Source organism: Rhipicephalus microplus, chromosome 6 (assembly GCF_043290135.1).
Source record: "Rhipicephalus microplus isolate Deutch F79 chromosome 6, USDA_Rmic, whole genome shotgun sequence".
NCBI lineage: Eukaryota > Metazoa > Arthropoda > Arachnida > Ixodida > Ixodidae > Rhipicephalus > Rhipicephalus microplus.
The window spans coordinates 78,359,467-78,372,144 of record NC_134705.1 but is presented as its reverse complement, the minus strand read 5'-3'; the positions used below and the strand labels follow the sequence as shown (position 1 = coordinate 78,372,144).

Genomic DNA, 12,678 nt, shown 5'->3' with positions numbered 1-12,678 from the left:
TCCCCGGTGGTTGCTTTCGTGTCTGGCAGTCGGGGCAGGAGAGAACGTACTTGCTTACGTACGAGAACATCTTCGACCAGAAATATCGGCAACGAACTTTCTCCCATGTGCGCTTGACACCTAAGTGGCCTGCCGTGGTGGCGTCATGGCAGTACCTTAAAATCTCAGATCTCAAGCACTTGGGGACAACGAGCGCAGCACGATCCTCCTGTACCCTTTCGCTCTTCGATACAGTACACCGTCGATCAACCGAAAGCTCCGTGCTGTTCTTTTAGTTTTCCTGACAACGGGCGCATCCGGGTGCTCGATGTGCTGCATGAATTCTTTCATCCATGGGTCTGCCCTCTGCTTTTTTCCAACATCCACCTGATCCAGAACCAGCAACGGTAAGGGGTTTTCTTCGCTTACAGGTGCGGGATCATGAGGAAGGCGGGAAAGCGTGTCGGCGTTTCCATTCTTAAGGCCAGGGCGGTGTCGCAACGTTATGTCGAATTCCGAAGCAACAGAGACCATCGCATAAGACGACCGTTCGGATTCCTTACTTTCATTAGCCAAGCCAGGCTGGCTTGGTCAGTCACGACCGTGAACTTAGAACCAAAGACGTATGGCCGAAACTGTCCGCAGGCGTACACAACGGCGAGGTATTCTTTCTCAGTTGTACTGTAGTTCATCTCAGCCTTGTTAAGGTGGCGGCTGGCATAGGCGACGACTCTCTCTTGAGTTTCAATTTTCTGTACAAGCACGGTGCCAATGCCGTAATCACAGGCATCAGTGTGCACCTCTATCGGCTTTCCCGGCTCAAACTGACGCAGAACTGGGGCTGTGATCAGCTTCTCTTTGAGGGACTGCATGGCCACTTCGCATGCCGCATCCCAGACGAAAGGAACATCCTTTTTGGTTAAGTTGGTCAGAAGTCGAGAAATGCGAGAGAAATCTTTGATGAATCGCCGATAGTAGTTACAGATTCCGAGAAAGCTCTGTACACCTTTTTTGTTTCGTGGCTTTGGGAATTTTTTGATCGCTGCTACTTTGTCTGGGTCTGGCCGGATGCTTTGACCTGTGAGAATGTGTCCAAGATATTTAATCTCCTGGCGGGCGAAGCTGCATTTTTCGGACTTCAGTCGTAAGTTTGCCGCGTCCAAAGCCAAAAACACACTTTCCAAATCTTGCAAATGAGTTGCCATAGTCTTCGAGAAAATAACGATGTCGTCCAAGTAGGCCAAACGAACTCTCCAGAGAAGACCACTGAGGACTTTGTTAATCATTCTCTGGAATGTGGCAGGAGCGTTGCACAGGCCGAAAGGGACAACATTGAATTCGTACAGGCCGGGTCCACAGGCAAATGCGGTCTTTTGCTTATCTTCTTCCTTGATGCCCACTTGCCAGTAGCCTGATGTTAGATCAAGTGTGGTGAAGTATTTTCACCCCTGTAGCACGTCGAGAATGTCATAAATTCGTGGCAGTGGGTGCACATCTTTTTTAGTGACCTCATTGACTCTGCGGAAATCGACGCAGAAACGCCAAGTCCCATTTGGCTTCTTCACGAGGACGACAGGTGATGACCAAGGACTGTGAGACTCTCTAATTATCCCATCGCGCAGCATTTCTTCTACTTGTTGCTCAATCTGTTGTCTTTCAAAAGGGGAATGATGATATGGGTGCTGATGAATTGGTCGAGAATCGCCTGTGTCGATCACATGTTCTGCGACATGAGTCTGCCGGATGGGGTTGTCACTGCTCGTAAATAGATAGCGGTACTTCTCAATGAGCGACAGCAGTTCATCCCGCTCAGATGGCTGTAGGTGATCCCCAGTCTCTATGTCAAACTCTTGAGGCACTCGATCGTTCTCGGGGGCCGTGATTGCCAGCTGTGCGTCATGAATAGATGAAGCCAATCCAAGCTTTGTTCCGCTGAGCAGGTTTACTGGCGACATGGTAGAATTAGCTATGCGAATGAGGCCTCTCCCATTCACGATCCTCGTTATTGTGCGTGCAACCTGAAGTCCGTTTCTGAGCGTGCTGTTCGGTTCGACGAGGTGAATTCCGTCCCTTGCGACCTTTACTTCAATAGCGACTTCTGTGCGAGGTTCAATGCGAATTTGCTCGTGGCACCGCACTGTAAGTACATCATTATGTTCGGGGGCACTTGAGTCTATACGTAGCCGGAAAATTTCACCGTTTAGTTGCAGCTCTTTTTTGGAGAAATCAATGAGAAGCCGGGCTGCTCGACCAAAAGGAAGACCACCGAGTAGCTCGTACGGGCAATCCTTGACCACTAAAAACGTCTCGTGAACTTTGGGGGTGCCAAATTCAAGTTTTATTTCAGCTTCACCATTGGGGGTGAGCAAGCCTCCGTCAATTCCTCGGATGAATATGTCTTTTCTCGATTTGAATGAAGCACATATTTTGTTAGCTAATTCTTCTGAGATGACATTTACGAACGAGCCGGTGTCAATTACAAGTTTTGTTTCTGTACCGTGGCTCGTGTGAGGACTGTGAGAAGCTGACTTTCCGACAATGTGCCGATGGGGCGGCCGGGCTGGCCCCCTAGGCCCGGCCGTTCTCGTTTCCCGAAGCATTAGGCTGCACATTCTGATCGCCTTGGAGCTCAGCCTCATCGTTCCTGTCATCTCGGAACCGCTGCCAGCACTGTTGTGCTATGTGACCTATGCGGCGGCAAATCTGGCATCGGGGACGCCCGTCGTTCGCACGGGAAGTTCTCTGAGGCCAAGGCATTGGGGGGCGACGCACCTCGTCTTCGATGCCTTTTAGCCGGACAGACAGCAAGGCAACCGAGTCCGCAATCGTTTTCAGGTCTCTCTCGCGGTCGGCAGCCTCCCGCGGGCAACGCAATTCGGCCGCGGCGCAAGTGGCGAAATACGTAGGAGGAGGGTGCCCTGTCGCTGCGGCGGCGAACCCTACGGGATGCGCGATGTTTTGCATCCACGACTGGGATCCGGTGAAATACTGGATGCCAATCAGTTGTAGCCCCGAGACACGGCTCATCAAAGCTGCCAGATTTATGCGTTGCAAAATTTGGAGGAATGCAGTGCAGCTCTCCGGGTTTGCGATTATCATTTTCTCCAGAACATCCGGACGTAAACCGCGTATAAGGTGCCGCAACCGATCATCTTCCGTCATAGACGGGTTCACTCTTGCACACAGCTGTACGACGTCATAGTAGTACTGCTCGGGGGTTTCGGACGGCAATTGAGTGCGGTTTTGTAGCCGCAAATAGGCGATCTCGACTGAGTGGCGACTCGTAAAGGACGTTTTTAGTAGCGTCGCCCATTCTTCCCATGTATTAGGGGCATCTTTTTCGCATCTCCGTCTAAAGCCAGATATAGAAATTTCACCTTCGTGGCTTGGTCCCAATTATTAAGCGACGCTACATGTTCGTAGCAAAGTAGCCACTCGGAAATAGATTCCTCCGGCGCGCCTCTAAAGACTGGTGGTCCGACGAATGGTTTAGCTTGGGGGGTAGACATAGCAGAGAAGAAGGTATGGGGTTCCGTCATAGTAGAACAGTCAGAGGTAGGTTCCTGGTATTTGTTGTTGACTCGGGGCATAATTTCAGAGCGGGACTATCGTTACCGAGCAACCTCCACCACTTTGTAGCGAAACGTCGGGGTTGTTCAAAGTTACGCGCATCGGACGCCCAGGGGGACGAATAAGTGTGGGTGAAACTCCGCGGAGGCAATCGATGAGAAGTCAACACGATGATTTCGGGGAGCACTCATTGGGGGTTTATTTGGCTAACACAACTTCAATTTACAAAATGCACTAGGTCACAAAGACAAAACATAGAAAATGGTGGCATACCCCTCGGCCTGCATGGCATGGTCTCCGGTGGTGAGATCCGCTGTTTACCCCGACTCCGCTCACCTTTTAAATTCAAACATCCTCTTTTTAACCCTTGGTCGAACAAAGAGTCTTCACAAAAATCAATCACATGTTGGGACTCGCATCATCACAACCAATAACAGAAACACTTTCATAAAAGGCACTACATTTGTAAAAAACTCGTCACCCAATGAAACACGCAAAGGGATAGGTTCTCCGCACGTGACACTCTCTCCCATGCCAGGCCGTGCTGCCCAACATTACTCGTGCTGCCTCCATCGGCTGACTTCCGTCGGCGGCCGTTCTCACGCTCGAGCCCCGACAGTTATTTCGTTAATTGATGCTTCCTAGAAGCGTCCTTAAGAGCGATGGGTACACCATTAGGCTCCGTGCGCTTACCAGGTGTACATGCGACAGCTAGGCGCTCCGACATCCTAACAACAGCGGGGGAGAATATGGTCGTTTACCTGCCGCCACTATGTCTCGGTCAGCCAAGTGGTCGCGTCCCCATGTCATTCTCAATGACATGCGTGCCTGCCAACCATGGCTTAAACTCAGACTGTGGCGCCTGACCTGCCTCTTGCTAGACGCTTTTCCGAGTAAGCTTTCCCCTTCTAATCCCGAACGGGGGCGACCTTGACTGCTCCGCTTGTGAGCCGTAAAAGAACAAGGTTTTCCGCGAAACATTGCTCTCGCGACACATGCGTGCGTCTGTGTGACCGCCTGTGCGTCAATTCACCCGCCCGTGCGTCCATCCTCCCGTTCGTGCGTACGTCTGTTCGTGCGTCCACACGTTCATCTGTGCGTCCGTCCCGGCTTTCGTACATGCATCCACTCCTGCATCCGTCCATGCGTCCATCCGTCCGTGCAGCCATCCGTGCGTTTGTCCATGCATCTGCCTGTGTGTCCGTTCGTCCACCTATTCAACACTCCAAGTACCACCATCTCGCATCTTTTCATCATATATTCCTCATATAGAAGCACCGCCATCCAGCGGACATTCCAAGACACACGCACACTTTTTTACAGCTTGTGCTCCGTGTCTACTTCCCACCTTGAACCACGTCGAGGTCATCGTAATGTATTAGTTCACTGTATTCATGGCACTGTGGCCCAACGCTCGCTAAACCTTTCTAAAACCTAGGGGGTTACGCCCAGCGATTATAACGTAGCAACCCTCTCTTGTCTTCTGTGCGTTGTTGAACAATAAAAACTCGCAGCGTGCGTATCAACCAAAAGCCGAATTCTCCTGTTTCTCATTCCCCCTTAGCAGCCATTGGCATGTACATTGAGCACTATCTTTTATTGTTCAAAAACGCACAGAAGAAGTCTCTCACCATCACCACCTTGGAGGTCAAAATGTTATACTCGTTACACACTACTACAACAGCTACGAGGGACAAACGGATGCCGCTATAAGGCGCTTCGCCCCTAAAATATTCGATTGCGATGACTCTATTGACGACTAAACCAGGCAACAATTACTTGTCAAACGATTACAAAATTTATCCAGGATCCATATCTCTATAATTCCCGCTTTTCCTTCTAGTATTCGTTCTTGATGACACGTGAATTTCTCAGGCGCGTGCTTTTGCAGAAACAAGTTCACAAAAACAAGCTCTCCGCTAGCACCACTTCAACATACAGCTTGGAATACCCAGAACGGAAATACAATTAGAGGACCAGCAGAGTCGGGGCGTCATCAGGACGTATACGTAAGAGGCCAAAAGCTGCTCGCGCAGGCGTTTGCATGCTTCAGTACGTGACGGGAAATGTTTACGGCTTTCGACGAAGTTAACGGCGCACACGGGTAGGCGCCAGCCACTGCGGCAACAGCTGAGAGACCAAATAGGAAATAGAGAGAGAGATGCATAGACTGACAACTGCTTTACTAAACCGCGTGAAGTGCCCTTCCATGTCATCAATGAAGACAGTTTGAAATATCCACGAAGGCGGCAAGCCGTACCAGGGCTGCACTGCTACGGCTACGTATGCATGCAAGATGCGTTTTAGCGTTTAAACTTACTAAGAGACTTTTCAATAGGGCGAATGATTATAAAAACGATAAGTCAGTGAAACCGAAATATAAAGCAGCTGCTCTAGCATTTGTCAGAGAAACGTTAACCTGGAAACATGTTAGCAGTTATGTTGACAGGAGCGATGGCAACACAACACGTTCGTGTTGGTGCATGTTTAGTATGCACGTGGTGGTTGTCAAATACAATGCACGTGACATGATCGTCAAATAAAATGCGAGTTCTTTTGATTTTTTTAAAGTTGCGGTACCACCATACGTTGTTCTTGCCAACACTGGATGGGCACATGTATCCAGTTCAGTACACGAAGCCTTTACCGAGGATGGTTCTCACAATGGTTCGATTGTGCTACTAGCAGGACTACTGGAATCGGTGAAGACAGAAGAACCCGCTTCACTGATTGCCATGACTGTATGCAGTGTTGAAGTAGAACAAAAAGTGCCGCAGGGCGAATAAAACGAGATTCACAAACGTAAACCCAGTGGTGCGTATACGAACTCCAATACACTTATTGAAAATGCAAAATTTAATACACTTATTCACAGCGGCTCGTCGCGTGGTATCGCTTGGGGAAGTACGTGCAGTCGTTCACGTATTTTTTTTTAAAATTTTCGATGAGCGCGTGATATGGATACATTGTTTAATACGGAAAGGTCTTAATAAGAAAATATATTTTAAAATATTGATAGCACCTATTATTATGTTCACAGCGACTGTTCCGTGTTTTGCAGTGTTTTCTATAACTGAAGGATTACAGGAGATGGTGTACATCATACGGCCACTAATGAACCGGGCCGTATTTCCTCAGCTTCCTTAAACTTCTTTGACGTAAGGGAGACAGTGTGACACGGACCTTATCTCCGCTGACGTAAAAATGAGGGAGTCAAGCGGAATTCACGGAAGTTATGCCCCCGTGTGACACGGGTATGTGTGCAAACCAAGCCACCATGAATGTCGATGGTTTTAGCTTTTCTTGGGAACGTCTATTTTCCTGAGATGGTTCCTTCAGTGCTAAACAAAGGAACAATGTTTAGTGTAAATCTTAAGTCTCAGCCTATGAAGTTCTTGCTTAGGGGTGCTATGCAGAATGGTCCGAGCTTCTCGGGAACACGAGCTTCATCCAAGCTCGCACTACGGCGGTCATGGCAGGAAGACAGTGCTGAGTGTAAGAAGGTGTTGGACAAAAAAAAAACGCTTACAAGAAGATGCATGGCGTCAGAAACGCTTCACAGAAACGCAAGAGAAAGAAACGCGTTAGCCTGACGAAGGCAAATCACCAGCTCTATTGCTTCATAGGTGTCCGCGAAGTGGAACTGGTAGACTTTTTTTTATTTAGGTTTAATTCAAAAGTGGTAGCCGTGGTCTGCCATTGCACTAGCGTCCTTTAGCGTGGCGGTGCTACGCAATATTCTCTGCGGTGAAGCTTGCTCGCAAGACTCCGTGTAAGCCTTCTTGCTTTTAAACACCTCAAACATCGCGACGTATTGCAAACCAATAACGGCGAGTTCCTAAACTGAAGGGTTACTTACGTATAGGGAGGTCACGCTCACATCGCAGGGATCGGCAGCGTCTGCAATCTGCAGATGGAGTCTCCAAGGGAAACGCCGGTGGCACCTTGTTCATGTTGTCACATATAGAGAAGCATACGAGCGGTCTGACGACCTTCGCTTGGTGTGCGCAAGACCACATGTGGTGGAGGATAAGGCAGTATTGACTTAGGAGTCGCCGTCGGCTGTGTGCGTACGCCGATAAGGTGGTTTGAAGGGTGCTATTATCAAGAACCGCTTCTTTATACATACAGAGAAGGCGTCGGCATCGGATCGAACGGTGCAGTTCACCCAAAATGTGCAGTTACTAAATAAGCATATAATTACATCTTTACTGAAGGGATTCACCGATAAAACACCTCAATGTTAAAGCTTTCGGTATTTTGTTGTTGAATGGGCAGGCAGGAGAAGAAAATTTGACATCATGGAAAGGGGCCCTGATACACTGCTTTGAGTAACCATTTAAATATTTCACTGGAAAAGCGTATTGCCTCACAAATTCAACGTCGCAAAAATTTTTAAGAATCCGTCCAGTACGAGCAGAGTTACAAAAATTTGTCACACGCTGCAATCGCACTATCTCTTCTCTCGTCCCGACAAAAGCGCTGGAAGCTAAGCAGGAAGGAATGGGAGGGACAAACAAAAGGCGTCACGCGCTGCTCCTGACCTTGAGCTCTTTTTCTTTTTTTTTTCATTTGAATACGCGGCTTTCCCAGTGCGATCGCGTGCGCGCGTGTGGGCAAGTGACGGCCTCTTGCGGTGATCTCTATAACAACTGAGTGCACCACCAGGGCCCTTTGAATATTTATGATAAATAGACAGTACCTGCATAAGCTTTAAACATATGAACTCGCTATTACCGTGGCGAAAACAGCACCTATACTAGTGAGGATGGACCGAGAAAACACAGAGAAAGACGTTGAATAACAACTCAAGTTTCATTGCTCATACGTCACGTCAATAAAACGCATCAACACAAACAAAATCACAGCACATCCACGGAGTGAATGATGATAACTGGGGCGAAGCGTCTGTCTGCATGTCCGCGTGTCTGTCTGTCTGTCTGTCTGTCTGTCTGTCTGTGTGTCTGTCTGTCTGTCTGTCTGTCTGTCTGTCTGTCTGTCTGTCTGTCTGTCTGTCTAGGTCTCTCTGCATATCCATGTGTATGTGTGTCCATCCGTATGTCTGTCTGTCTGTCTGTCTGTCTGTCTGTCTGTCTGTCTGTCTGTCTGTCCGTCCGTCTGTGCGTGCATGTGTGTGTGTCTGTCAGTCTGTTCGTCCATGCATGTGTCCATCCATCAACTATATGAAAGACACTAACGCCATCCAGTGATAACGTTTCCAAGGGCATATACACACAAACCCACCTAATGAGAATCGGGCTTTTCAAGAAATAAACGCGCGCCTTCCTACGGCGGCTGCAAAACATTATGGGTAACCGAGGCGCCGGTGGAGTGTCGTCTGCTGGCGGAGGCGTTGGCTCATCCCGTATCCCACAGCGCGCGGGCGTAAGAACGCATCATTGCGGGAATGTCGCGCTTCATACCCGTGTTTCAATCTGCACTCACAGAAGAGGCACCACCAAGAGCAACGTGCAGTCAGGAAACACTAGTATCCTTGACTTATTAAAGACTTGGGGAATTGCTCACGTACACGCGAAAAGGCCAATTGAATTGGAAATTTTTCTTGGCTTTCGAGGCGAGTCCCCTGTGCTTCGTTGATCGCATTTCCGCGTAGTGAAAGCTTTTGTCAATAGTTTTATTGTCAGTATGACCATGCTGCTTCACTATTAGTGCTTTATGTCGGGGATTGTCACTCGTGATATGCTTCCGCGCGATACGCAGTGCAAGACCATGCACTTCGCGAATGATAATGTCGAAATTCCACCCATATAAGTGCAATCGAGCCCCACTATGCTGTGTATATGTGAATAAAAATTGCCTGTTTCAAATGCTGCGTGCGAGAAAGTTGGCACTTAGGACGCTGAGAGTAGTAAATCAGCTACCAGCACGTCCATTGAACGGACACTTCGCATGCAGTATTTGCTTTCAAGCAGCGTAAAACCTGCTCTCTCTGCGTAGTTCTTCTTTCCACAACTGTGAGTTGGAAATTAAATTAAGAGTTTCGGAACTCACTGTGCCAAAGGTCATGGCTAGATAACAATTGGAAGAAATATGCAGCGAATTGAGCGTCAGTGTGCATAACCCACCCAATATTCTATTTTATTGTTTCAACTCTCGTGTTCTCTTGTTGTAATACAGTTGATGATTATACTAATTTAGTAATTTTTCGTTTGTATAGATCTGCCTCTCCAAGCTACGCAAAACATACAACTGTTCCTGTCATCTTTCCCAAAAGCGCCAAGGACAAAACATCTGAAGAACTTGCCCCAGGCGTATTCAGAAGAAAAAATGACGCAGCGTGAACATTCTTACGGTGCTAATAAGCACTAATTATCTGGGCACAGATGGTTTAAGCCAGAAAACGTTGCTGTGCAAGGCTGTTAATGGTCGGTATGACTTTAAAAGAAATTCAGTGTGGGAAAAGTACAGACGGCCACAGCAGCGCTTACATAAGCTAACAATTTGAAAGAAACTGACGGAGAGTGTAGCTTTTGTATTTATAATCATGAAACTACAGCTAGTGCTCTTTGCCTTCACACATGAAAAAAAAAGCAATACGTTAGGGAAAAATAGGTGAGGCCTCTAGGTTTATGGTTAATAAAAAGCAGATGCGATTAAACATCACCATGCAGTAAACAGCAAAATAAACACTACGTAACAGCGAAAGAAAAAAAAAAACAAATGCGCAGGGTTTCTTATGCATTCACCCAAGGCGAGCTGAAAGCGACAGCCGTCTGTTTCGTTTTGTTCAGTGAATTTTTGGTCCTCCCCCACCCCCCCCGGCAAATGTTTTCTTCAGCTAAAGTGGCTTTGCACTGATTTATGACTGGAGGCATTCCAAACTTTCAGCACCTCACCTAGTTCTGCTCGGCCTCCGTGATTGGTGGGCTGAGCACACGATAAAAAATCATTGCAAAGGGACGATGTCGTCTCATGACGTGATCATGGAACCGTATGATGACCTTGCACATTCTGGTGATCTGTGATGTCACGATGGCGTCGTGTGGTGACGCCATCATGCGATGTTTTTTGCATCACTCCTGTTGACGCCGACGCTGCGGAACGCCGAAACCACCAACGGTCAATTTTTGTTTTTAGGTGAAAACCTTTGATGCCTCATCAAACGTGAAACTCGACCGTTTGCGTCCCGCGTCGGCGACGTAGAGTAATCGAAGAAAACCACCGCGTGATGGCATCATATACGACGTCAGACATTGCCAAAATTGTGACGTCCTCAAAACATCACTTGACTTCACGTGATCACGTCATCGCATGACATCCGAGCTTGGTGCAATGTGGTCTCATCATGGAGGCACTGCAAAATCAGTTTCGCACTGCCTCCGTGGGCAGGTGCAGGTGTGGATTGGAAAGGGCACTGGCCCCCTTCAAGCCACACCAGCACCAGCCCACGCCTAAGCTACACCAGTGCTTTCCCCCTACCACGACGCAACACGTGTTCGCACCCACGCCAAAACCCTGCTGACAGTCACAGACTTGCGGGGTAGGATAAGTACATCGACTGAGAAGAAAAAGATGGCCTTCTCTATCAAGTAATCTTAGGCGGATAAACAGGGGACCAATCCTGTGAGTTTGTAACGAGGTGTCTAAGCCTCTCACCTGATAAATTCGCGTAGTTAGAACAGGGTAAGCTGGAATTTTCCTAGAATGGAAAGAGCTAGGGATAAGAGTGTATGGAGAGTACCTTAGTAACCAGCGCTTCGCCGATGACTTTGCATTGCTGTGTAGCTCAGGGCAAGAATTGCAACTCATGATTACGAAGTCAGACAAGCAGAGCAGAAAGGTGCGCCTTAAAATTATTCTGCAGAAAACGAGAGTAATGTACAACAATCTCGGAAGAAAACAGCGCTTCGAAATATGCAATAGTGCACTTCAAGTTGTAAAAGATTATGTGTACTTAGGGCAGCTAATAACCGCGGAGCCGAAAACAAGATTGAAGTAACTAGAAAAATAAGAATGGAGTGGAGCACATTTGGCAAGCCCTCTCAAAGTATGATTGGTAGATTGCCCCTATCCCTCAATAGGAAGGTGTATAACAGCTGTATCTTGCCGGTACTTAGCTACGGAGCAGAAACCTGGAGACTAACAAAAAGGGTTCAGCTTAAATTGAGGATGACGCAGCGAGCGATGTAAAGAAAAATGGTAGGTGTAACCTTAAGAGACAAGAAGAGAGCAGAGTGGATTAGGGAACAAACGGGGGTTAAGGATATCGTGGTTGAAATTAAGAAGAGGAAATTAACACGGGCCGGGCATGTAGCGCATAGACAGGACAACCGCTGGTCATTAAGGGTAACTAACTGGATTCCCAGAGAAGGCAAGTGGGTTAGGGACAGAACAAAAGTTAGGTGGGCGGATGAGATAAAGAAGTTCACGGGTATAAATTGGCAGCAGCAAGCACAGGACCGACTTTACTTGCGGAACACGGGAAAAGCCTTTGTCCTGCATTGGACGTAGTCAGGCTGATGATGTTGATGATGATGATGAAGCTGCAAGTGTAAAATTCCAGCCCCGTAATCACAGTGAGGACATGGATAACAAATGTCCCACTTAGCTGCAGCACCACAAACATCGAAGCCATGAAGTCGTACCAAGCAATGAACGAATATTATAAATGTTGGGGGTTCAACGTCCCAAAACGACCATGCGATTATGAGAGACGCCGTAGTGGAGGGCTCCAGAAATTTAAGCACGCGGGCCTAAAGCATTTTCGCCGCAATCTAAAATGAGGCCGCCGCGGCTGGGATTCAACCACGCGACCTGCGGGCTAGAAGCCGAGTGCCTTGGTGACTAGTCCACCGTGGCGGGTAAGCAATGAATGAAACGTTCAGTGACTTAAGCGTATTATCACATCCCAGAACCGAGCAAGTGTGTCCGCCGCTTTCCTAATTCGGCATGTTCAGTGATGATTACGGTTATTTGCGACGAACAACACAGTCTAGTACGCGTGAATGAAAGTAAGAGCGATCAGAAGAAGCGTTTTTTCACAATAGCAGCTCCTTACACCAGCCAAAACCACTCACGGCGCGCGATGAAAGCAGGCGAAAAGAAAAGCGTCGTCTGCGCTGACCGCCGGCGCTCCGCTCTCCCATATTGCCCCAGCGCCGATCCACC

General features: G+C 48.1%; 1 protein-coding gene across 2 annotated transcripts in view; it reads right to left on the bottom strand.

The window, feature by feature from the left end:
* LOC119168605 (solute carrier family 52, riboflavin transporter, member 3-A) overlaps window positions 1-7,521 on the bottom strand; it is a 93,715-nt gene extending 86,194 nt beyond the window's left edge. For both annotated transcript variants that reach the window (XM_075866096.1, XM_075866097.1), the window contains exon 1: window positions 7,409-7,521. The gene's annotated coding sequence lies outside the window, so the exon portion shown is untranslated. The remainder of the gene's footprint in view (window positions 1-7,408) is intronic.
* Between the last annotated feature and the right edge of the window lie 5,157 nt (window positions 7,522-12,678).